At 37.6% G+C, this 24,152-nt stretch overlaps 3 long non-coding RNA genes across 6 annotated transcripts; all 3 read left to right on the top strand.

The window, feature by feature from the left end:
* Positions 1-7,390: 7,390 nt before the first annotated feature.
* Positions 7,391-10,615, top strand: LOC110918349. Of its 2 annotated transcripts, none has more exons than XR_002581246.2 (4): positions 7,391-7,879; positions 7,955-8,400; positions 9,524-9,611; positions 10,555-10,615. It is a non-coding gene; the product is annotated as an uncharacterized LOC110918349 (long non-coding RNA). The 2 variants fall into 2 exon arrangements; XR_002581247.2 differs by having other exon boundaries at positions 7,948-8,400.
* A 3,250-nt stretch (positions 10,616-13,865) lies between these two features.
* Positions 13,866-17,088, top strand: LOC110918350. Of its 2 annotated transcripts, none has more exons than XR_002581249.2 (4): positions 13,866-14,354; positions 14,430-14,875; positions 15,997-16,084; positions 17,028-17,088. It is a non-coding gene; the product is annotated as an uncharacterized LOC110918350 (long non-coding RNA). The 2 variants fall into 2 exon arrangements; XR_002581250.2 differs by having other exon boundaries at positions 14,423-14,875.
* Positions 17,089-20,338: 3,250 nt separating this feature from the next.
* Positions 20,339-23,770, top strand: LOC110918352. 2 transcript variants are annotated; one of them, XR_002581253.2, is made up of 4 exons: positions 20,339-20,827; positions 20,903-21,348; positions 22,469-22,556; positions 23,500-23,770. It is a non-coding gene; the product is annotated as an uncharacterized LOC110918352 (long non-coding RNA). The 2 variants fall into 2 exon arrangements; XR_002581254.2 differs by having other exon boundaries at positions 20,896-21,348.
* The last annotated feature ends 382 nt before the right edge of the window (positions 23,771-24,152 follow it).

Genomic DNA, 24,152 nt, shown 5'->3' with positions numbered 1-24,152 from the left:
TCGTCACCCACGTAGGATTATTAATGGATTGCTATACCATCCCCTTGTCTAGGGGCGTAGCTTAAGAGGGGCCGGGGGGCGCCCGACCCCCCGAACTTTTCGCTCAGTAGTGTTATATATGTAGTTTTCGTATAGAAATTTTTGGGTATATACGTTTTCGACCCCCGGTTCTATGGAAATTTTTGGGTATATACGTTTTCAACCCCCCCCCCCCCCCGCGTCTTCATTGTCAAGCTTCGCCACTGCCCTTGTCTCATCCACCATGATTCCCATGGATTAAACCAGAGCAACCATGTGCCTCCTTTCCTTATTTAATATTTCATTTCCTTTTCACAAAAAATAAAACAAAATAAAATAAGATACTAGTGGTTTGAGTCATGATCACACCCTTAGGTTAGTGGTTTTGGATGATTGATTAAAAGTAGATGACATGACACTAACGTGGAGGGAGGGTCATGGTATCATGAGAGTCATGACCATACCCTATAGCATAAATGGACGCAACCTCAACTATTTTGTAAGTAAGGTAGTGTTTGGTATGTAGGAATGGGAGGTGGAATGGAATGAACTATTGCGACGGAATAAAAAAAGTGTGTTTGGTTGGCAAACGTAATGGAATCACTCATTCCATAAGTCATTTCATTCCCTCAAATTCATTCCATCAACTCCCCCTATTTTTTCCATTCCATTCCCTCTCTCACCCTACGTCACAATGATTAGTTTCATTTATTTGACGGTTTGTGGTTAGAGCTCGAAGATTTTGAACAATTGGTTCAACACTTTCGGATGCAAGCTGTGAATTTGTGATTACCATTCCACAACACCTCTCAAAGGTATGCTAATAACCCACCTGAGTAATTCGGGCTTTCAACAGTTTAAAGTTACTTTTAATTAATTTTTGTGTTATTTGGTCAACTTCTTCACTTGGCGGGATCTTAGTGATAGTATACCCACTAAACATGAGGCCTTGGCAAAAAGAGGGACCTGTTTCTAGATTTGATGTGCCCACTATATCAAATATCGGAGGAGCCAGCCAATCACCTTCTTATTACCTGTTCACATGCGAAACTAATTTGGAGCTAAGTGTGCATGTGGGTCAAAATTCCATTAATTTAGAATGAATGGCTAACATATTTATGAAGTCATGGAGGTTTTTACAAATAATGGTTCATCTAAGTGCGGTAAGAAGATACTACAACTGGTTGCTATGCTACCTTATGGATGATTTGGCTGGCTAAGAATGTACGAGTCTTTAACGAGAGGATGTGGTTTAAGCTGGTGGAAAATGTTAAGTAGTTGTCATTCTTTTGGCTCAGCCATCGGTAAAAAATTAACATCTAGGAGTGGGAGAAGTGGAGAGTTTTTAACATAAATATGTAACAGCTAGGAGGATATTTTTGTTAAGAGATTGTGGCTTAATGGTTGATTGAGCTGATTATGATTCTTATCTCATAAGGTAGCTACGAAACAAACCTAAGTGTAGCATGACATCAATTGGATTTACAAGGAATTGTTAGATCATTTTGCCAAGAAAATGTATTGTTTTAAACATTTATAATGTCTAATTGTATAGGTTGATAAGGTATAAGTGCCCCGGGAAACAATTGTTATTGGCGATGGTGATGACAACGATAGATGGGCGCCAAAATTTGAGGCAGAGGATAACTACAATACATATATTTGATTTAGTGTTTTCATGTATTGGAAGTTAATATGTGTTTGTAGAGGATTTGAATGTTTTTCTGAAAAATTATGTGCATTTGACATAGCATGACACGTGTTCAATGCACTGCCAAAGAGGGAGGCTTTTGATATGTCCTGGATGGTAAAGAACACTTTTGAGCTCATACTTCGTATTATGGTATGCACTTTGTTTAGGAATTCCAGGTTTAGTATTATGGTATGCACTTCGTTTAGGAATTCCAGGTTTACTATTATGGTATACACTTCGTTTAGGAATTTCAGGTTTAGTATTAAAGCAAAATAGGTACTTAATCATCCCCTTAATGAATTTGTTTGGTTATGGATTTCAATATTGGCACATTTACACATGAATCAGTTGGTTTAAGTTGTGTTTTTATCTTAAACGAGTACAAAAGAATGTCGCGTTGGTTTAAGTTGTGTTTTATCTTAAACGAGTACAAAAGAATGTCGCGTTGATCTTTCTATTTAGTGATTTATATCAATATTATTTTAATTCAGTAACTAACTATTATGATCTTAAAAGGATAAAAATAGAGCGTGGGTTCAACATGACCCGGCTTTGCTGGCCTGTGTTGCCCAGTACTAAAAAATGAACCATTTCAACTTGACCCGTTATGACCACTTACCCAACCTAATCGATCCACTTTACATTCTACCTTGACTTGTGGTTTTGTAGGCATTGTGAGCTCATCTTTTCATGTGGTTTTTTAGGTTCACGTTGTCGCTCCATTCTTCTAAAGGCCATCAGAAAGTGGTCTTTTCAACACCTGGTATGAAATGGGTCAATTGGCTAGCCGGAATAAGTATTTAATCATACCCCTTTTTAATTTTTTTTGGTTATGGATTCAATTCTGACCCATTTACACATAAGTCAATTAGTTTGACCTGTGGATTATCTAAAAAAAGTATAAACAAAATGTCTCATTAATCCTTTTATTTAGTGAATTAAATGGATAAAAATAGTGTGTGGGTTTATAATAACTTACACGTGTTTTTGATATTTTCAGAAGTAACAGTTTCATTTATTTGACGGTTTGTGGTTAGAGCTCGAAGATTTTGAACAATTGGTTCAACACTTTTGGATGTAAGCTGTGAATTTGTGATTACCATTCCACAACACTCTCAAAGGTATGCTAATAACCCATCTGAGTAATTCGGGCTTTCAACAGTTTAAAGTTACTTTTAATTAATTTTTGTGTTATTTGGTCAACTTCTTCACTTGGCGGGAGTTTAATGATAGTATACCCACTAAACATGAGGCCTTGGCAAAAAGAGGGACCCGTTTCTAGATTTGATGTGCCCACTATATCAAATATCGGAGGAGCCAGCCAATCACCTTCTTATTACCTGTCCACATGCGAAACTAATTTGGAGCTAAGTGTGCATGTGGGTCAAATTCCCATTAATTTAGAGTGAATGGCTAACATATTTATGAAGTCATGGAGGTTTTTACGAATAATGGTTCATCTAAGTGCGGTAAGAAGATACTACAACTGGTTGCTATGGCTACCTTATGGATGATTTGGCTGGCTATGAATGTACGAGTCTTTAACGAGAGGATGTGGTTTAAGCTGGTGGAAAATGTTGTCATTCTTTTGGCTCGGCCATCGGTAAAAAATTAACATCTAGGAGTGGGAGAAGTGGAGAGTTTTTAACATAAATATGTAACAGCTAGGAGGATATTTTTGTTTAGAGATTGTGGCTTAGTGGTTGATTGAGCTGATTATGATTCTTATCTCATAAGGTAGCTACGAAACAAACCTAAGTGTAGCATGACATCAATTGGATTTACAAGGAACTGTTAGATCATTTTGCCAAGAAAATGTATTGTTTTAAACATTTATAATGTCTAATTGTATAGGTTGATAAGGTATAAGTGCCCCGGGAAACAATTGTTATTGGCGATGGTGATGACAACGATAGATGGGCGCCAAAATTTGAGGCGGAGGATAACTACAATACATATATTTGATTTAGTGTTTTCATGTATTGGAAGTTAATATCTGTTTGTAGAGGATTTGAATGTTTTTCTGATAAATTATGTGCATTTGACATAGCATGACACGTGTTCAATGCACTGCCAAAGAGGGAGGCTTTTGATATGTCCTGGATGGTAAAGAACACTTTTGAGCTCATACTTCGTATTATGGTATGCACTTTGTTTAGGAATTCCAGGTTTAGTATTATGGTATGCACTTCGTTTAGGAATTCCAGGTTTAGTATTATGGTATACACTTCGTTTAGGAATTTCAGGTTTAGTATTAAAGCAGAATAGGTACTTAATCATCCCCTTAATGAATTTGTTTGGTTATGGATTTCAATATTGGCACATTTACACATGAATCAGTTGGTTTAAGTTGTGTTTTATCTTAAACGAGTACAAAAGAATGTCGCGTTGATCTTTCTATTTAGTGATTTATATCAATATTATTTTAATTCAGTAACTAACTATTATGATCTTAAAAGGATAAAAATAGTGCGTGGGTTCAACATGACCCGGCTTTGCTGGCCTGTGTTGCCCAGTACTAAAAAATGAACCATTTCAACTTGACCCGTTATGACCACTTACCCAACCTAATCGATCCACTTTACATTCTACCTTGACTTGTGGTTTTGTAGGCATTGTGAGCTCATCTTTTCATGTGGTTTTTTAGGTTCACGTTGTCGCTCCATTCTTATAAAGGCCATCAGAAAGTGGTCTTTTCAACACCTGGTATGAAATGGGTCAATTGGCTAGCCAGAATAAGTATTTAATCATACCCCTTTTTAATTTTTTTTGGTTATGGATGTCAATTCTGACCCATTTACACATAAGTCAATTAGTTTGACCTGTGGATTATCTAAAATAAGTATAAACAAAATGTCACATTAATCCTTTTATTTAGTGAATTAAATGGATAAAAATAGTGTGTGGGTTTATAATAACTTACACGTGTTTTTGATATTTTCAGAAGTAACAGTTTCATTTATTTGACGGTTTGTGGTTAGAGCTCGAAGATTTTGAACAGTTGGTTCAACACTTTTGGATGTAAGCTGTGAATTTGTGATTACCATTCCACAACACTCTCAAAGGTATGCTAATAACCCATCTGAGTAATTCGGGCTTTCAACAGTTTAAAGTTACTTTTAATTAATTTTTGTGTTATTTGGTCAACTTCTTCACTTGGCGGGAGTTTAATGATAGTATACCCACTAAACATGAGGCCTTGGCAAAAAGAGGGACCCGTTTCTAGATTTGATGTGCCCACTATATCAAATATCGGAGGAGCCAGCCAATCACCTTCTTATTACCTGTCCACATGCGAAACTAATTTGGAGCTAAGTGTGCATGTGGGTCAAATTCCCATTAATTTAGAGTGAATGGCTAACATATTTATGAAGTCATGGAGGTTTTTACGAATAATGGTTCATCTAAGTGCGGTAAGAAGATACTACAACTGGTTGCTATGGCTACCTTATGGATGATTTGGCTGGCTATGAATGTACGAGTCTTTAACGAGAGGATGTGGTTTAAGCTGGTGGAAAATGTTAAGCAGTTGTCATTCTTTTGGCTCGGCCATCGGTAAAAAATTAACATCTAGGAGTGGGAGAAGTGGAGAGTTTTTAACATAAATATGTAACAGCTAGGAGGATATTTTTGTTTAGAGATTGTGGCTTAGTGGTTGATTGAGCTGATTATGATTCTTATCTCATAAGGTAGCTACGAAACAAACCTAAGTGTAGCATGACATCAATTGGATTTACAAGGAACTGCTAGATCATTTTGCCAAGAAAATGTATTGTTTTAAACATTTATAATGTCTAATTGTATAGGTTGATAAGGTATAAGTGCCCCGGGAAACAATTGTTATTGGCGATGGTGATGACAACGATAGATGGGCGCCAAAATTTGAGGCGGAGGATAACTACAATACATATATTTGATTTAGTGTTTTCATGTATTGGAAGTTAATATGTGTTTGTAGAGGATTTGAATGTTTTTCTGATAAATTATGTGCATTTGACATAGCATGACACGTGTTCAATGCACTGCCAAAGAGGGAGGCTTTTGATATGTCCTGGATGGTAAAGAACACTTTTGAGCTCATACTTCGTATTATGGTATGCACTTTGTTTAGGAATTCCAGGTTTAGTATTATGGTATGCACTTCGTTTAGGAATTCCAGGTTTAGTATTATGGTATACACTTCGTTTAGGAATTTCAGGTTTAGTATTAAAGCAAAATAGGTACTTAATCATCCCCTTAATGAATTTGTTTGGTTATGGATTTCAATATTGGCACATTTACACATGAATCAGTTGGTTTAAGTTGTGTTTTATCTTAAACGAGTACAAAAGAATGTCGCGTTGATCTTTCTATTTAGTGATTTATATCAATATTATTTTAATTCAGTAACTAACTATTATGATCTTAAAAGGATAAAAATAGTGCGTGGGTTCAACATGACCCGGCTTTGCTGGCCTGTGTTGCCCAGTACTAAAAAATGAACCATTTCAACTTGACCCGTTATGACCACTTACCCAACCTAATCGATCCACTTTACATTCTACCTTGACTTGTGGTTTTGTAGGCATTGTGAGCTCATCTTTTCATGTGGTTTTTTAGGTTCACGTTGTCGCTCCATTCTTCTAAAGGCCATCAGAAAGTGGTCTTTTCAACACCAGGTATGAAATGGGTCAACTGGCTAGCCAGAATAAGTATTTAATCATACCCCTTTTTAATTTTTTTTTGGTTATGGATGTCAATTCTGACCCATTTACACATAAGTCAACTAGTTTGACCTGTGGATTATCTAAAAAAAGTATAAACAAAATGTCACATTAATCCTTTTATTTAGTGAATTAAATGGATAAAAATAGTGTGTGGGTTTATAATAACTTACACGTGTTTTTGATATTTTCAGAATGAACAGTTTCATTTATTTGACGGTTTGTGGTTAGAGCTCGAAGATTTTGAACAATTGGTTCAACACTTTCGGATGCAAGCTGTGAATTTGTGATTACCATTCCACAACACTCTCAAAGGTATGCTAATAACCCACCTGATGTGACAACCGGTACTTAACGACTTCTAATTATGCGATTAACAAATGTTTAAGGCGATAATGAATAGTGTTTAAGGCACAAATTAACTTAATTAGGCTATTGGAATGCCTAGGAACGCTTATCTGACGTTAAAGTGCGCGTACGTCGATTTTTTTTGGAAAAACTAGGTAACGACAAATGATAACGAACGTATACCGTGCAAAATACTGACAACACCAACAAATGCGAACTTTATACATATAACTTATACTTATGGATTTCGTGTTGCGAAATTATCACGCTTTCTAACAGCACACAACACAAACGTGAGCGAAAAACGCGGAAATCAGAACACACCGTTAATCCACAACGAAACAGAAGCACTGGACTCGAATTACGTCTCAATATTAATAAATTATGATATCTTTAACTTTGTTTTCAAATTTATAATCCGTAGTTGAAAACGGATCGCCAAAAGAGACACGAAACGACGACGCACGTTATGGAGTTCGGGTGCGAAAACGGTTCGTAGAAATTAGCGGACCACTTACAACACGCGATATTGGGCTTGTGGGTCTTGGGCCCAAGCCCAAAGCCCACATAAAACAAAGAAACCCTAAGTATATATAAGTAACCACAACCTTATCCTCTCATTCTTGAAATATTTGTAACCTAAAACACACGCACACCATCAGACTTTTCCCTCTGCTATTCTTTTTCTTCAAGAATTAAAACCCTAACTCTCACTCTCTCCCTCTCGTTCACTACCCAAAAGCCCCATATCCTCTCCATATTTTCTCAACCCTAGCCACCTTCAACCTTGTCTTTGCTCTGCAAGTTCATCAAGTCCAAACCATAACACTAAACATCCTCCACCATGCCCACCTTCCCCTTCAAATCGATGAGCGGCTGGCATCCACACCGCCACCATGGCGGTGGCAGCGATAAGACAGAAAGATGAACGGTGTGACAGGACCGACGGCAGATTCTCACATCGGCGGCGTGGGGGTGGTGTCGGGTGGCGGCTTGAGTGAGAGAGTGAGACGGGAGAGAGTTATGAGGGACGACGAGGCGCCGACGGCAGCGCCGCCGTGAGCGGCGGCGGACCTGCTTCCTCCGACAAGCTGAATCTTGAAGATGATGATGTCCGGTAAGTGTTTCGGGTTATAATTCGGGTGTTGTAACTTCAGTTTTGTTTAAGCGGGTCATACGGTTCAGGTCACAGGTTCGGGTCAACAGTCAACGATTTTGGTTCGGGTTCGCGACTCAGTTCGGTGTCGGGTCAGACACACGACTCCGGTGAGTGCTTCTTTTTCTCGTTTCGAGTAAATGCATTGATTGAAGCCGGTTTCTAAACTATTGTTTCTTTTTACCTTGGTGGTTATTATGGTCGCTTTATTTCGAGTTCGGGTCCGTGAAGGTGGTTCAAGCTTCAGATCGGTACATGTTCATGCTCGGGGTTAAGTTTGGCTCAAGTTTAGTCAACAAAAGTCAGATCTGATTTGGTTTAACTCGGGTTGACTCGGTCAAACCGAGTCAACTCAGTGTTCGGGTTAACTCAATATAGTTCGACTCGGTTCAACTCGACTCAGCCGGTTCAAAGCAGTCAACGGTTCAAATATTTTATGTTTCGGGTCAACAGTATCAACGCCCGGTCAACTCGAAGAACCGGTAAAGTTTAAGAGTATCAAGTTATTAAGTTATTACACGTTAGTTTAGACTTTAGATTTTTAGACTACGCAAAACCGAGCTCGACCCGATTAGTTCACGCCTATACATTAGCGACTTGTTATATTCTTGGCGTTTTTAATGAAAATTATATCTATATAGTGTGTATGTTGTTGGGAAATTGTTGAAAATTGTTGCGTTTTGATCAAAATATCGACACTTTGGATGTCGAGGTTATTCTAAAAACAGAGGAAACTCTGTCCGTTTTTCATAAAATTCGTAATACAAAACATATTTTGTTATAAAAACGACACCTATTGAAGTTTAAGTTTTCTTATAAAACGAATATAAACTTACCGTAATTTGACCACGTTTTAAGTTAACGAAACATGATATATTTGAAACAAAGAAAGTTTCGATCTAGGTACCTTATAATGCGATGTTCATATGTTTCATGAATCTAAAAAAAAAAAAAAAAACAGCAAGTTCATGACTTGAAAATGTGGTTAGAAAAATCTTATGAACTCATATACATATGTTAGAACAAGATTTTAAACACCAAATCTTTAAGCTGCTTCCACTTAATTGACTAGCACTTTGATGGAAACATTTCTATTTCTTTTTTTTTATATATAATGAGCAACGTATCATAGTGTGGTTGAAACATGGAACATGGGTTCCACTTTGTATTTGGTTACAACTGAGATTTTTGTTATAACTTATTTCACCATTAAACAAGTACAAGACTTTTCGAATGCTTTTACAATAAATATAATTACTTATTTTTTTTATTTCAACCATCACGGCTTAAAATAAATATATATGTATTTATTTATTTTCATCATACGACAACTACGACGACACAAACCGCTATCCACCTATGTATTTCTAATCGCGACCATTAACTTGACCCTGTAAGTATATTTATATTTAAATATATAAATATATATTCTAAACCGAGGCTTAGTTTTATCCGATTATAAATGGGATCCAATAACCATAATTTGGTTATTTCAAAACCAAGATAATAACACTATCTTAGAGTCGTTTAGTTAACGATTCGGTAGAGCTCGGACGCGTAGTTTAGCTACGTTTATTTAGAAAACTCACAAGTATTCCTTCGTAGGGATGCTATAGTTGTACGCTAGCTAGCTCACATTCTTGGAATGACATCACGGAATCACGTTAAGCTAGATTTGCACAGGAATGTCAAGGTGAGTTCATAACCCCCACTTTTTACTGTTTTACATTTTTATACATGTTTTCGGGGGTGGAAAGACATGCAAGTTTTGCAAAAATAAACAACTTTTCGTTGAACGAAAACTCATATTTCTAAACCATATTGCGAATGGATTTCAAGGAACCCAAATGGTTTACGAACGGTTTATACTAAACATACCGGTTTTACAAAACAAACGCGTATTTTCACAAACGTGCATGATTTTCATGACTAGTGACAGGAATGTCCTAGTTACTACAACGGGACTGGGTTGTTCTGCGTACGAACAACGAGACAACCCAATGAGTTTATGTCCCCCTTTTTCTTTTGAAATACATGTCAAACTAGGGTATGATTAAGTTATGGAATGAACTCTTAGATCATGTGAGCATAGGCTGTAACTGAGGTGCCATTAATCCTTTTGAGGACCAAGGAACAAAGGTTAGATCTAATGGGTACGGGCGAGCCCCACTCACGGTCCATGGGTGACCACTTAGAGTGCTGTTGTGTCCCAGTCGAGGTGATTCGACACTAAAAATTTGCCTACGCGGGTTGAGTACCTCCTATGTCGTCGCATATATTAATGTCCTCGCGAAACATTAATGATCAACATGTTCATAGACGCTTTACATACCAACTTGCAACATTATAACTTTCAAATGTTTTAATACTCATTTGACGCAAACTCATAATACATGTATTTACAAACTTTGATAATGCTTTCAACTTATGTACAAATAAGAGGACGTGTTAGTCCTGCTTACAAAGACTCTCGTGGGCTAGACTCACAACTTTCATATATCATGCCGAGAAAATGATTTTACTACGTTCTCAACAACTTTTAAACCGGTTATCAAAAAGATTTATTTTAAATCTTTTCAAAACAAACTATGAACTCGCTCAACTTTATGTTGACTTTTTCGCATGCTCTTTCTCAGGTTACTTTTCAAAGATATAGCACGGTTGGAATAGGAGAACCCATGGGATTTCGAGTACTTAGCGGCGTCCATTTTCTAGAAGTCTTAGCTTAATTGCTTCCGCTGTGCAATGAAGATACCTGTCCAGTCACGCCAGCTCTGATATTTTCGGGGTGTGACAGATTGGTATCAGAGCTATAGGTTTCAGCGAATTAGGTTTCTGTAGAGATACCTAGGCTTTAACCTCACTTCCCTTTGGGTACTTATATTATTAAGACCTTGAATACACACAGAACGCCTAGTACTCGAATATGGGTTTCCAACCGTTGCCGAAAACAATGAGTCAATAGTTTTGGTTAAAACATACACAAGTGTTGCGTTAATACACGATACACGAAACGATTACACACAGTAAGCAAAACCTGGAGGGTTTTGATAACACGCATATAGGACCCTTGGAAAACTCTTGATGAGAAACGTATGTCGAAATTCATTAAGGGTCCTCACATAGAAACAGTGACTAACAACTCGGGTAAAACGCCATTATCTATATTGTCTATGCTTTTTAGTTACCCGAGCAGGTAACCTACGTGGAACGAAACGCTATTGCACAACTATACATGAAACTTAAACTACAGGTCAGCGGATGTCGAAGTACATCACCCACGACTTTCGAGGTAATGCCTTTGGAAAACACTTGGGCACGACAACAACGATGCTAATCTCGTCGGCGGGAGAAGATTTCACAAGATTTCACAACAGTTGATAATTAGTCTGAAGAGACTCACAATTGTTGGCGCTGCAAAAGAAGTCACACGTCTTCGCATTCCCCCTACTTCATTCATGGCGATTATGCTACGTACAACATTCTATGGTAATGTCACATAACAACCAATCATCACGTGAACTTCCAGGTAAAGTCCTTAAATTCCTTTATTTGAAATTCCGAAATTTTACATATAGTGAGTAGATTTTTGTATTTCTACTCCCCCTAATGGTCATTGCATTATGACAATTTTATTTCATAAAAGTAAACTCTCGATTGCTTATTTCTTGACAAATTCATATATTACACATGCATTGTTTGTTAGCATGTGGCTTCACTCGAAATTGTTGCTTTATCAACATTCAATATTATTTCGCTATGTCGATTATTGCATTGTGATTTGGATGATTTCATTGTTGCAAAGTGTTGACTTCTTGATATCAAGTCAACGAAACTTGTTGAAACTCCTTTCCTTTTCAAGCTACATACATGGTTTTTTCGTTGTGGCCATGTCAAAACTTTCTTATTGATACATGAATTCATTGTTGGATTATGTTTCAACCATGTTCAATTGAATGAACTTGCTCGTAATATATATTTGATTCAAGATTCCATATGATGGATTGAGGCCATCATATTCGAAATAATCCCAACAAGCGCTTCATTTGCTTTGAACCATAACATGCTTGTTTGGTCTTTTACTTCATTGAATCGTTTCTTTGATCACAATCACCTTGTGGTGGCGTTTTTCACAAGTTTGAAGCTTGCGCTTATCTCGTTGCTCACCTCATGTATGGATTTAGTTATTTATTTGTTTGTTTATTGACATTAAATCTGCTTTGTTAACTTATCACATTAAAGCAATCTTAACACAATCGTGTGTTAAGATAATGGTACACAAGTTCGTGTTAAATATTCCCGTGTACCTCCTAACGGTTCTTTCACCATCGAGGGAACATTTTGTGATATTTATTGCTTTTCATCTTCGCTCGAAAACATTGTTTATTTGTTCCATTTTCAGTTGTAGATCCTATAAGAATTGTTCGAAACAAATATTCAGATTTACTTCGTTGAACCTATCGCATGATTTCAAAACACGGTGATACTTGTTTGCTCACCGCTATTATTGAATTATTTCAATCACTACGACACCTTGTGGTGTCGGTATAAACTTGTAGCTTGGGCTAATCATGATCGAGTGTTTCAGGCAAAACACAAGTGATACTTGTTCGATCACCGCTATTATTGAATTGTTTCATTCACTACGACACCTTGTGGCGTCGGTATAAACTTGTAGCTTGCGCTAATCATGATGGATCGTTTCTTGCAAAACTACATACGCTCTTTGCTAGGCTAATCATTTAAATAGTCTTAATGCAACTATGTATTAAGATGATGATACACCAGGTTTGGTTGTGTTTCGTTTCGGTTTATCCTTGCAACTCAACAATGTCAACACATTGATTTTATCTTATTCATTTATAGGGTCAACAGTTGACAAATCATTTTTCGGATTCTATTTATTTGAGTTTGTTGAATTCGAGTTTCATTTAAACGACAACCAACACAAGTTTTCGTTGGTATTGAATTCTATAGTCTCAAAATTTATTTGCATACTGTGAACGTTCATTTGGAATTCTATTGGTCGAAATTCCTCTTTTGTTGGGTCCTCGTAAACATAATCACATTGGTGATAGTATCACAACGCTTCGTTCACTTGACATTGATTTCTAGAACAAACTCTGTTGAACAATTGGGTACTTATTGATGCAAAATGTTCTCACATTCACGTAATCTGAATAACTCTTGCTTTGATTACGCGGTTATTAACTTTGGCATTGTTCAGACTTACCTGCGAATGACACAACCCTGAGGAGATAATATAGACTAAATTTCGAGGACGAAATTCCTGTAACAGGGGGAGAATGTGACAACCGGTACTTAACGACTTCTAATTATGCGATTAACAAATGTTTAAGGCGATAATGAATAGTGTTTAAGGCACAAATTAACTTAATTAGGCTATTGGAATGCCTAGGAACGCTTATCTGACGTTAAAGTGCGCGTACGTCGATTTTTTTTGGAAAAACTAGGTAACGACAAATGATAACGAACGTATACCGTGCAAAATACTGACAACACCAACAAATGCGAACTTTATACATATAACTTATACTTATGGATTTCGTGTTGCGAAATTATCACGCTTTCTAACAGCACACAACACAAACGTGAGCGAAAAACGCGGAAATCAGAACACACCGTTAATCCACAACGAAACAGAAGCACTGGACTCGAATTACGTCTCAATATTAATAAATTATGATATCTTTAACTTTGTTTTCAAATTTATAATCCGTAGTTGAAAACGGATCGCCAAAAGAGACACGAAACGACGACGCACGTTATGGAGTTCGGGTGCGAAAACGGTTCGTAGAAATTAGCGGACCACTTACAACACGCGATATTGGGCTTGTGGGTCTTGGGCCCAAGCCCAAAGCCCACATAAAACAAAGAAACCCTAAGTATATATAAGTAACCACAACCTTATCCTCTCATTCTTGAAATATTTGTAACCTAAAACACACGCACACCATCAGACTTTTCCCTCTGCTATTCTTTTTCTTCAAGAATTAAAACCCTAACTCTCACTCTCTCCCTCTCGTTCACTACCCAAAAGCCCCATATCCTCTCCATATTTTCTCAACCCTAGCCACCTTCAACCTTGTCTTTGCTCTGCAAGTTCATCAAGTCCAAACCATAACACTAAACATCCTCCACCATGCCCACCTTCCCCTTCAAATCGATGAGCGGCTGGCATCCACACCGCCACCATGGCGGTGGCAGCGATAAGACAGAAAGATGAACGGTGTGACAGGACCGACGGCAGATTCTCACATCGGCGGCGTGGGGGTGGTGTCGGGTGGCGGCTTGAGTGAGAGAGTGAGACGGGAGAGAGTTATGAGGGACGACGAGGCGCCGACGGCAGCGCCGCCGTGAGCGGCGGCGGACCTGCTTCCTCCGACAAGCTGAATCTTGAAGATGATGATGTCCGGTAAGTGTTTCGGGTTATAATTCGGGTGTTGTAACTTCAGTTTTGTTTAAGCGGGTCATACGGTTCAGGTCACAGGTTCGGGTCAACAGTCAACGATTTTGGTTCGGGTTCGCGACTCAGTTCGGTGTCGGGTCAGACACACGACTCCGGTGAGTGCTTCTTTTTCTCGTTTCGAGTAAATGCATTGATTGAAGCCGGTTTCTAAACTATTGTTTCTTTTTACCTTGGTGGTTATTATGGTCGCTTTATTTCGAGTTCGGGTCCGTGAAGGTGGTTCAAGCTTCAGATCGGTACATGTTCATGCTCGGGGTTAAGTTTGGCTCAAGTTTAGTCAACAAAAGTCAGATCTGATTTGGTTTAACTCGGGTTGACTCGGTCAAACCGAGTCAACTCAGTGTTCGGGTTAACTCAATATAGTTCGACTCGGTTCAACTCGACTCAGCCGGTTCAAAGCAGTCAACGGTTCAAATATTTTATGTTTCGGGTCAACAGTATCAACGCCCGGTCAACTCGAAGAACCGGTAAAGTTTAAGAGTATCAAGTTATTAAGTTATTACACGTTAGTTTAGACTTTAGATTTTTAGACTACGCAAAACCGAGCTCGACCCGATTAGTTCACGCCTATACATTAGCGACTTGTTATATTCTTGGCGTTTTTAATGAAAATTATATCTATATAGTGTGTATGTTGTTGGGAAATTGTTGAAAATTGTTGCGTTTTGATCAAAATATCGACACTTTGGATGTCGAGGTTATTCTAAAAACAGAGGAAACTCTGTCCGTTTTTCATAAAATTCGTAATACAAAACATATTTTGTTATAAAAACGACACCTATTGAAGTTTAAGTTTTCTTATAAAACGAATATAAACTTACCGTAATTTGACCACGTTTTAAGTTAACGAAACATGATATATTTGAAACAAAGAAAGTTTCGATCTAGGTACCTTATAATGCGATGTTCATATGTTTCATGAATCTAAAAAAAAAAAAAAAAACAGCAAGTTCATGACTTGAAAATGTGGTTAGAAAAATCTTATGAACTCATATACATATGTTAGAACAAGATTTTAAACACCAAATCTTTAAGCTGCTTCCACTTAATTGACTAGCACTTTGATGGAAACATTTCTATTTCTTTTTTTATATATAATGAGCAACGTATCATAGTGTGGTTGAAACATGGAACATGGGTTCCACTTTGTATTTGGTTACAACTGAGATTTTTGTTATAACTTATTTCACCATTAAACAAGTACAAGACTTTTCGAATGCTTTTACAATAAATATAATTACTTATTTTTTTTATTTCAACCATCACGGCTTAAAATAAATATATATGTATTTATTTATTTTCATCATACGACAACTACGACGACACAAACCGCTATCCACCTATGTATTTCTAATCGCGACCATTAACTTGACCCTGTAAGTATATTTATATTTAAATATATAAATATATATTCTAAACCGAGGCTTAGTTTTATCCGATTATAAATGGGATCCAATAACCATAATTTGGTTATTTCAAAACCAAGATAATAACACTATCTTAGAGTCGTTTAGTTAACGATTCGGTAGAGCTCGGACGCGTAGTTTAGCTACGTTTATTTAGAAAACTCACAAGTATTCCTTCGTAGGGATGCTATAGTTGTACGCTAGCTAGCTCACATTCTTGGAATGACATCACGGAATCACGTTAAGCTAGATTTGCACAGGAATGTCAAGGTGAGTTCATAACCCCCACTTTTTACTGTTTTACATTTTTATACATGTTTTCGGGGGTGGAAAGACATGCAAGTTTTGCAAAAATAAACAACTTTTCGTTGAACGAAAACTCATATTTCTAAACCATATTGCGAATGGATTTCAAGGAACCCAAATGGTTTACGAACGGTTTATACTAAACATACCGGTTTTACAAAACAAACGCGTATTTTCACAAACGTGCATGATTTTCATGACTAGTGACAGGAATGTCCTAGTTACTACAACGGGACTGGGTTGTTCTGCGTACGAACAACGAGACAACCCAATGAGTTTATGTCCCCCTTTTTCTTTTGAAATACATGTCAAACTAGGGTATGATTAAGTTATGGAATGAACTCTTAGATCATGTGAGCATAGGCTGTAACTGAGGTGCCATTAATCCTTTTGAGGACCAAGGAACAAAGGTTAGATCTAATGGGTACGGGCGAGCCCCACTCACGGTCCATGGGTGACCACTTAGAGTGCTGTTGTGTCCCAGTCGAGGTGATTCGACACTAAAAATTTGCCTACGCGGGTTGAGTACCTCCTATGTCGTCGCATATATTAATGTCCTCGCGAAACATTAATGATCAACATGTTCATAGACGCTTTACATACCAACTTGCAACATTATAACTTTCAAATGTTTTAATACTCATTTGACGCAAACTCATAATACATGTATTTACAAACTTTGATAATGCTTTCAACTTATGTACAAATAAGAGGACGTGTTAGTCCTGCTTACAAAGACTCTCGTGGGCTAGACTCACAACTTTCATATATCATGCCGAGAAAATGATTTTACTACGTTCTCAACAACTTTTAAACCGGTTATCAAAAAGATTTATTTTAAATCTTTTCAAAACAAACTATGAACTCGCTCAACTTTATGTTGACTTTTTCGCATGCTCTTTCTCAGGTTACTTTTCAAAGATATAGCACGGTTGGAATAGGAGAACCCATGGGATTTCGAGTACTTAGCGGCGTCCATTTTCTAGAAGTCTTAGCTTAATTGCTTCCGCTGTGCAATGAAGATACCTGTCCAGTCACGCCAGCTCTGATATTTTCGGGGTGTGACAGATTGGTATCAGAGCTATAGGTTTCAGCGAATTAGGTTTCTGTAGAGATACCTAGGCTTTAACCTCACTTCCCTTTGGGTACTTATATTATTAAGACCTTGAATACACACAGAACGCCTAGTACTCGAATATGGGTTTCCAACCGTTGCCGAAAACAATGAGTCAATAGTTTTGGTTAAAACATACACAAGTGTTGCGTTAATACACGATACACGAAACGATTACACACAGTAAGCAAAACCTGGAGGGTTTTGATAACACGCATATAGGACCCTTGGAAAACTCTTGATGAGAAACGTATGTCGAAATTCATTAAGGGTCCTCACATAGAAACAGTGACTAACAACTCGGGTAAAACGCCATTATCTATATTGTCTATGCTTTTTAGTTACCCGAGCAGGTAACCTACGTGGAACGAAACGCTATTGCACAACTATACATGAAACTTAAACTACAGGTCAGCGGATGTCGAAGTACATCACCCACGACTTTCGAGGTAATGCCTTTGGAAAACACTTGGGCACGACAACAACGATGCTAATCTCGTCGGCGGGAGAAGATTTCACAAGATTTCACAACAGTTGATAATTAGTCTGAAGAGACTCACAATTGTTGGCGCTGCAAAAGAAGTCACACGTCTTCGCATTCCCCCTACTTCATTCATGGCGATTATGCTACGTACAACATTCTATGGTAATGTCACATAACAACCAATCATCACGTGAACTTCCAGGTAAAGTCCTTAAATTCCTTTATTTGAAATTCCGAAATTTTACATATAGTGAGTAGATTTTTGTATTTCTACTCCCCCTAATGGTCATTGCATTATGACAATTTTATTTCATAAAAGTAAACTCTCGATTGCTTATTTCTTGACAAATTCATATATTACACATGCATTGTTTGTTAGCATGTGGCTTCACTCGAAATTGTTGCTTTATCAACATTCAATATTATTTCGCTATGTCGATTATTGCATTGTGATTTGGATGATTTCATTGTTGCAAAGTGTTGACTTCTTGATATCAAGTCAACGAAACTTGTTGAAACTCCTTTCCTTTTCAAGCTACATACATGGTTTTTTCGTTGTGGCCATGTCAAAACTTTCTTATTGATACATGAATTCATTGTTGGATTATGTTTCAACCATGTTCAATTGAATGAACTTGCTCGTAATATATATTTGATTCAAGATTCCATATGATGGATTGAGGCCATCATATTCGAAATAATCCCAACAAGCGCTTCATTTGCTTTGAACCATAACATGCTTGTTTGGTCTTTTACTTCATTGAATCGTTTCTTTGATCACAATCACCTTGTGGTGGCGTTTTTCACAAGTTTGAAGCTTGCGCTTATCTCGTTGCTCACCTCATGTATGGATTTAGTTATTTATTTGTTTGTTTATTGACATTAAATCTGCTTTGTTAACTTATCACATTAAAGCAATCTTAACACAATCGTGTGTTAAGATAATGGTACACAAGTTCGTGTTAAATATTCCCGTGTACCTCCTAACGGTTCTTTCACCATCGAGGGAACATTTTGTGATATTTATTGCTTTTCATCTTCGCTCGAAAACATTGTTTATTTGTTCCATTTTCAGTTGTAGATCCTATAAGAATTGTTCGAAACAAATATTCAGATTTACTTCGTTGAACCTATCGCATGATTTCAAAACACGGTGATACTTGTTTGCTCACCGCTATTATTGAATTATTTCAATCACTACGACACCTTGTGGTGTCGGTATAAACTTGTAGCTTGGGCTAATCATGATCGAGTGTTTCAGGCAAAACACAAGTGATACTTGTTCGATCACCGCTATTATTGAATTGTTTCATTCACTACGACACCTTGTGGCGTCGGTATAAACTTGTAGCTTGCGCTAATCATGATGGATCGTTTCTTGCAAAACTACATACGCTCTTTGCTAGGCTAATCATTTAAATAGTCTTAATGCAACTATGTATTAAGATGATGATACACCAGGTTTGGTTGTGTTTCGTTTCGGTTTATCCTTGCAACTCAACAATGTCAACACATTGATTTTATCTTATTCATTTATAGGGTCAACAGTTGACAAATCATTTTTCGGATTCTATTTATTTGAGTTTGTTGAATTCGAGTTTCATTTAAACGACAACCAACACAAGTTTTCGTTGGTATTGAATTCTATAGTCTCAAAATTTATTTGCATACTGTGAACGTTCATTTGGAATTCTATTGGTCGAAATTCCTCTTTTGTTGGGTCCTCGTAAACATAATCACATTGGTGATAGTATCACAACGCTTCGTTCACTTGACATTGATTTCTAGAACAAACTCTGTTGAACAATTGGGTACTTATTGATGCAAAATGTTCTCACATTCACGTAATCTGAATAACTCTTGCTTTGATTACGCGGTTATTAACTTTGGCATTGTTCAGACTTACCTGCGAATGACACAACCCTGAGGAGATAATATAGACTAAATTTCGAGGACGAAATTCCTGTAACAGGGGGAGAATGTGACAACCGGTACTTAACGACTTCTAATTATGCGATTAACAAATGTTTAAGGCGATAATGAATAGTGTTTAAGGCACAAATTAACTTAATTAGGCTATTGGAATGCCTAGGAACGCTTATCTGACGTTAAAGTGCGCGTACGTCGATTTTTTTTGGAAAAACTAGGTAACGACAAATGATAACGAACGTATACCGTGCAAAATACTGACAACACCAACAAATGCGAACTTTATACATATAACTTATACTTATGGATTTCGTGTTGCGAAATTATCACGCTTTCTAACAGCACACAACACAAACGTGAGCGAAAAACGCGGAAATCAGAACACACCGTTAATCCACAACGAAACAGAAGCACTGGACTCGAATTACGTCTCAATATTAATAAATTATGATATCTTTAACTTTGTTTTCAAATTTATAATCCGTAGTTGAAAACGGATCGCCAAAAGAGACACGAAACGACGACGCACGTTATGGAGTTCGGGTGCGAAAACGGTTCGTAGAAATTAGCGGACCACTTACAACACGCGATATTGGGCTTGTGGGTCTTGGGCCCAAGCCCAAAGCCCACATAAAACAAAGAAACCCTAAGTATATATAAGTAACCACAACCTTATCCTCTCATTCTTGAAATATTTGTAACCTAAAACACACGCACACCATCAGACTTTTCCCTCTGCTATTCTTTTTCTTCAAGAATTAAAACCCTAACTCTCACTCTCTCCCTCTCGTTCACTACCCAAAAGCCCCATATCCTCTCCATATTTTCTCAACCCTAGCCACCTTCAACCTTGTCTTTGCTCTGCAAGTTCATCAAGTCCAAACCATAACACTAAACATCCTCCACCATGCCCACCTTCCCCTTCAAATCGATGAGCGGCTGGCATCCACACCGCCACCATGGCGGTGGCAGCGATAAGACAGAAAGATGAACGGTGTGACAGGACCGACGGCAGATTCTCACATCGGCGGCGTGGGGGTGGTGTCGGGTGGCGGCTTGAGTGAGAGAGTGAGACGGGAGAGAGTTATGAGGGACGACGAGGCGCCGACGGCAGCGCCGCCGTGAGCGGCGGCGGACCTGCTTCCTCCGACAAGCTGAATCTTGAAGATGATGATGTCCGGTAAGTGTTTCGGGTTATAATTCGGGTGTTGTAACTTCAGTTTTGTTTAAGCGGGTCATACGGTTCAGGTCACAGGTTCGGGTCAACAGTCAACGATTTTGGTTCGGGTTCGCGACTCAGTTCGGTGTCGGGTCAGACACACGACTCCGGTGAGTGCTTCTTTTTCTCGTTTCGAGTAAATGCATTGATTGAAGCCGGTTTCTAAACTATTGTTTCTTTTTACCTTGGTGGTTATTATGGTCGCTTTATTTCGAGTTCGGGTCCGTGAAGGTGGTTCAAGCTTCAGATCGGTACATGTTCATGCTCGGGGTTAAGTTTGGCTCAAGTTTAGTCAACAAAAGTCAGATCTGATTTGGTTTAACTCGGGTTGACTCGGTCAAACCGAGTCAACTCAGTGTTCGGGTTAACTCAATATAGTTCGACTCGGTTCAACTCGACTCAGCCGGTTCAAAGCAGTCAACGGTTCAAATATTTTATGTTTCGGGTCAACAGTATCAACGCCCGGTCAACTCGAAGAACCGGTAAAGTTTAAGAGTATCAAGTTATTAAGTTATTACACGTTAGTTTAGACTTTAGATTTTTAGACTACGCAAAACCGAGCTCGACCCGATTAGTTCACGCCTATACATTAGCGACTTGTTATATTCTTGGCGTTTTTAATGAAAATTATATCTATATAGTGTGTATGTTGTTGGGAAATTGTTGAAAATTGTTGCGTTTTGATCAAAATATCGACACTTTGGATGTCGAGGTTATTCTAAAAACAGAGGAAACTCTGTCCGTTTTTCATAAAATTCGTAATACAAAACATATTTTGTTATAAAAACGACACCTATTGAAGTTTAAGTTTTCTTATAAAACGAATATAAACTTACCGTAATTTGACCACGTTTTAAGTTAACGAAACATGATATATTTGAAACAAAGAAAGTTTCGATCTAGGTACCTTATAATGCGATGTTCATACGTTTCATGAATCTAAAAAAAAAAAAACAGCAAGTTCATGACTTGAAAATGTGGTTAGAAAAATCTTATGAACTCATATACATATGTTAGAACAAGATTTTAAACACCAAATCTTTAAGCTGCTTCCACTTAATTGACTAGCACTTTGATGGAAACATTTCTATTTCTTTTTTTTTTATATATAATGAGCAACGTATCATAGTGTGGTTGAAACATGGAACATGGGTTCCACTTTGTATTTGGTTACAACTGAGATTTTTGTTATAACTTATTTCACCATTAAACAAGTACAAGACTTTTCGAATGCTTTTACAATAAATATAATTACTTATTTTTTTTATTTCAACCATCACGGCTTAAAATAAATATATATGTATTTATTTATTTTCATCATACGACAACTACGACGACACAAACCGCTATCCACCTATGTATTTCTAATCGCGACCATTAACTTGACCCTGTAAGTATATTTATATTTAAATATATAAATATATATTCTAAACCGAGGCTTAGTTTTATCCGATTATAAATGGGATCCAATAACCATAATTTGGTTATTTCAAAACCAAGATAATAACACTATCTTAGAGTCGTTTAGTTAACGATTCGGTAGAGCTCGGACGCGTAGTTTAGCTACGTTTATTTAGAAAACTCACAAGTATTCCTTCGTAGGGATGCTATAGTTGTACGCTAGCTAGCTCACATTCTTGGAATGACATCACGGAATCACGTTAAGCTAGATTTGCACAGGAATGTCAAGGTGAGTTCATAACCCCCACTTTTTACTGTTTTACATTTTTATACATGTTTTCGGGGGTGGAAAGACATGCAAGTTTTGCAAAAATAAACAACTTTTCGTTGAACGAAAACTCATATTTCTAAACCATATTGCGAATGGATTTCAAGGAACCCAAATGGTTTACGAACGGTTTATACTAAACATACCGGTTTTACAAAACAAACGCGTATTTTCACAAACGTGCATGATTTTCATGACTAGTGACAGGAATGTCCTAGTTACTACAACGGGACTGGGTTGTTCTGCGTACGAACAACGAGACAACCCAATGAGTTTATGTCCCCCTTTTTCTTTTGAAATACATGTCAAACTAGGGTATGATTAAGTTATGGAATGAACTCTTAGATCATGTGAGCATAGGCTGTAACTGAGGTGCCATTAATCCTTTTGAGGACCAAGGAACAAAGGTTAGATCTAATGGGTACGGGCGAGCCCCACTCACGGTCCATGGGTGACCACTTTGAGTGCTGTTGTGTCCCAGTCGAGGTGATTCGACACTAAAAATTTGCCTACGCGGGTTGAGTACCTCCTATGTCGTCGCATATATTAATGTCCTCGCGAAACATTAATGATCAACATGTTCATAGACGCTTTACATACCAACTTGCAACATTATAACTTTCAAATGTTTTAATACTCATTTGACGCAAACTCATAATACATGTATTTACAAACTTTGATAATGCTTTCAACTTATGTACAAATAAGAGGACGTGTTAGTCCTGCTTACAAAGACTCTCGTGGGCTAGACTCATAACTTTCATATATCATGCCGAGAAAATGATTTTACTACGTTCTCAACAACTTTTAAACCGGTTATCAAAAAGATTTATTTTAAATCTTTTCAAAACAAACTATGAACTCGCTCAACTTTATGTTGACTTTTTCGCATGCTCTTTCTCAGGTTACTTTTCAAAGATATAGCACGGTTGGAATAGGAGAACCCATGGGATTTCGAGTACTTAGCGGCGTCCATTTTCTAGAAGTCTTAGCTTAATTGCTTCCGCTGTGCAATTAAGATACCTGTCCAGTCACGCCAGCTCTGATATTTTCGGGGTGTGACACCTGAGTAATTCGGGCTTTCAACAGTTTAAAGTTACTTTTAATTAATTTTTGTCTTATTTGGTCAACTTCTTCACTTGGCGGGAGTTTAATGATAGTATACCCACTAAACATGAGGCCTTGGCAAAAAGAGGGACCCGTTTCTAGATTTGATGTGCCCACTATATCAAATATCGGAGGAGCCAGCCAATCACCTTCTTATTACCTGTCCACATGCGAAACTAATTTGGAGCTAAGTGTGCATGTGGGTCAAATTCCCATTAATTTAGAGTGAATGGCTAACATATTTATGAAGTCATGGAGGTTTTTACGAATAATGGTTCATCTAAGTGCGGTAAGAAGATACTACAACTGGTTGCTATGGCTACATTATGGATGATTTGGCTGGCTAGGAATGTACGAGTCTTTAACGAGAGGATGTGGTTTAAGCTGGTGGAAAATGTTAAGCAGTTGTCATTCTTTTGGCTCGGCCATCGGTAAAAAATTAACATCTAG

Source organism: Helianthus annuus, chromosome 16 (genome assembly GCF_002127325.2).
Source record: "Helianthus annuus cultivar XRQ/B chromosome 16, HanXRQr2.0-SUNRISE, whole genome shotgun sequence".
NCBI lineage: Eukaryota > Viridiplantae > Streptophyta > Magnoliopsida > Asterales > Asteraceae > Helianthus > Helianthus annuus.
Note: the sequence above shows the minus strand (reverse complement) of the source record. Positions and strands in the feature narration are given on the sequence as shown.